Genomic DNA, 3,453 nt, shown 5'->3' with positions numbered 1-3,453 from the left:
AGCTATGGCTTTGCTTTTCCAGAAAATACCCTCCTTCTCCTCCTTCCCCCTCCTCCTTTAAAGTTTCAGATTTCCCTTCCTGGCAGGCAGCGAGGGGCTGCACACCATGCACTAGCCGTTGGGTCTGCTCTCTAACCACAGGACCTGATTCACCTCCTGCACGCTGAGTAGCGTGAAAATAAATCAGCTGAGAGGGAGCGGGCTGGGAGTTGCAAAACACGGGGACACATGGCGAAACCAACACATGGGCTGGGCAATGACCAGCGAGGCTCTCCAGGAGTTTGCAGTTCTCCCGTATATATTCCCTTCGGGACAGCAATGCTGAGTGAGACCTTTCAACAGATTAGCTCTGCCGTGCTGTTTAAACCAGCTTTGCATGTTCAGCTGAGACGTGCTTAACCCAAAATCCCGCATCTGAAAGTGCCCTTATACTGTGCCTTCCGGCTGGGTCCCAGCTTGGCAGGAGAGTTTTGTCCCTAATAGCTAGGATCTAAAGGCAGCCGTCCTTTGAAGAAAATGTAAATCCAGACCTGAGCTGGAGCCCATCTCTAATCACCGCTTGATTTTGTTTTCTCCAAATCTGCACCTTTGAGTACTGAAGCCAATTAGTCATCTCTCCTTCAACAGGTTCTGCTCCTGCGGCCGCCTGTTCTCCGAGTCCTTTAAAATCATCGCTGTTTGTGCCTGGGTTTGTAGCCGTGACAAGCAAACACTTAAAGTGAGTTTAGAAGCAAGTGTCTGAAGTGCCTGTGCAGGTCCTCATCTTTGAGTTGCTCCTTGAGGAAAGCAACGGAGCTTTATCGGGGTTCAAGTGTTGGAGTGTATGAAGCTGTTTCCAGAACCTGTATCTCCAGTCCTGCCACATTAGGCCAGTGTAGTAACTTAGTGGCTTCTGTTTTCAGAGTAGTGTGAAGCCTTTGCTGCAGAGGATTTATGTTTCCTTTTGGCATTATACAATATTTTCCTCCCAGATTTCAGTGAAGTTCTGCTCTTACTGAATTGTAAATGCAAAAAAATTACTGTTCAGAATGTTCTCTCTTGAAAAGATGTTTGCTTTTCACAGCTCAAACAGAAAACAGCTCAGTGCATCCAAAAGCTGCCTCACCCTTTGAGCGTGTTCCCAGATCTCAGCCAAGAGCACTACTATGGAATAGCTGTGAGTAGCCGGAAGAGCATTGTGGGGATTGAGATGCAAATGAGCAAACCCAACAGCCCCCTTCGCTGCAGAGGTTCCCCATCTCCTCCTGCCCCTCACTTTGGAACTGGAGGAGGCTTAAACCTGGGCACGGCTCTGGCAGCCACGAGCCCTGGCTCTGCAGCCGCAGCCCCAGCTTTGCTTGGTTCTAAAGACTCATGAGTTTGGGTCAGATGAAGAAGCGTATCGGCATCACGAAGGCATGGAGGACAGAACTGTACGGGCAGGGAGGACAGGAGGGGCTTTCAATGCCCCCGTGTTGTCGTTACTTTTCTAGGTCCCCAGAAGGAAATGCCGCAGCCTTTTCTGAGTTAAAAGGGGGAGAATGAAAGCCAGAGGTAGCAGCCGCTGCAAAATAGCACACACTGTTCCGTATCTTAAAAGTTCCCAGTTTTCAGGCAGTTTCAAAAGTTCCAAAGTGTAACGTGAGCAGCTGCCTGGGCACTTGTTTGTTTTATCAAATGCAGAGAGTTTGAATATTGCAAAGGAAATCAGATACAGTAAGTCGGGGGGCATGCAGAGGGTTGCACATATAAACATGCTGAGGAATAAAGCAACACGGTGTTGTCTCTGTATGCTTTTCTTTCCAGTATGAGGGAAGGAAGAAAAATAGTCTAACAAAACCTCCTTCTAAAGAAATAATCAAGGCACTGAGCTCCAAAGCCCGTGCCATTGCACATGACCAGGAGAATAAGTCATTTTGCATTATTACATGTTGTCATCACTTTGCTGCGTGTTGTCCCTGCGTGCTAATTACATGTTTACATGCATTGCATCATTTGACATAATTACTGTAATTATGTTAATACTTCATAATCAACAGAACAGTACCTGTAATTTACCAAACAAAAAAGACATGAAAAGCTAAACCCACAAATGGAAGGGGATACACTGTGAAGGATTTAATCCTCAGAACTGGAATACCCTGGTTCAGCTGTCGGATCCTCCCAGGCAGCACCGGGGCACTTGGCAACGTGTTTTAAAAGGTACTAACACGAGTAACACACCAACCTGCGAGCAGGGTGTGAATGTTTAATACTCACCCATGAACTCTCACCTAGGAAAATCTGTGCAGTGCCCTTAACAAAGCTGCCCGACAGACACCTGAGCGAGCAACAGGAGACTCGGCAAGTCAGTGATGTGGAAGTATTTTAACCCCTCTCCTGTCTGCGGATGTGCAATATCTATCTCGACCCCCTTCTTGCTTCTTTGGAAGCAATACGTGGTGCCTGGCGTGTCGGAGTGCAGTCTGCGTGCAGCTGGATCCTCTCCCCCCCTCCCCCTCCCCACATCTAGGGGTTTTTTTGCCTCGTTTATTTTGGCCCGGGTGGTTTGTGCCGATTCACCCCCTGCAGTTCCCTCGCGCCCCCCTCCCTTTGCCTCTGATTTCTCGCAGAAGGGTCTCTGTCACCAAGGGTTAAGTATCCAAAGTCAGCTCTGGGATAAGCAGGGACGTTAGACAAGGCGAGGAGTTACCCAGAGCGCTCACTGAGTGCTGCAGTTTTACAAGAAAGATCGAGTCCCAAGTGCCTCCTGGTGAACGGGGACACGACAAAGTTCCAGCAAAATGATCAGCCCGCATCCGCGCAGGAATCCGCGCAGGAGCCCGCGCCCAGGCGGAGATCTGCCGCGGGCAGAGTAACCGGCTGGAGCCAGGCGCGCTGCCCGCACCCCGCCTTGAGCGGGGACAGGCCGCGGCCTTGCCCGCACCCCCGGGCTCCCCCAGCCCGGCGACTTTCCGGCCAGACACAAACCTCCGCTCCACCGGGCATCGCCCCTTGCCTGCGCGCCCGGGGACCGGGCGGGGCAGGAGGAGGCACCCTGCGGCGGCCGCGGGGCTCACGCCGCGGGCCAGGGGGCCGGGCGGACCCCGGCCGCCTCCCGCACCGGCCGCGTCCCGCACGGGCCGGGCCGTGCCCGCGGGGCGGCGGCTGCTCTCGATCCGGCGCCGCGTTTTGCTGGCGCAGCAAGTGCCGGCCCCGCCGGGCGGGGAGGGAGGGGCGGGGGGCGGGGCCGGCCCCGTGCGGGCGGCCCGGGGGGGCAGGGCCGCGCCCGCCCCTCAGCTGGGAGCCCGCAGCGGAGCCGCCGCGAGCTGCAGAGCCGAGGCGGAGCGGGGCAGCGCGGAGCGGCGCGCAGCCGGGCATGGGGTAACCGCTGCCCGCCATGTAGGCTGAGCCCCCGGGCGCTGCGCGCATCGCTCCGCGCCGCCTGCACCGCGTTCGCCACCGGGCCGGGGGGTCGCGGCGGGGGGGGGGACC

Source organism: Phaethon aethereus, assembly GCF_964289735.1.
Source record: "Phaethon aethereus genome assembly, chromosome: 18".
NCBI classification, from domain to species: Eukaryota; Metazoa; Chordata; class Aves; order Phaethontiformes; family Phaethontidae; genus Phaethon; species Phaethon aethereus.
The sequence above is the reverse complement of the archived record's forward strand: the minus strand, read 5'-3'. Positions refer to the sequence as shown.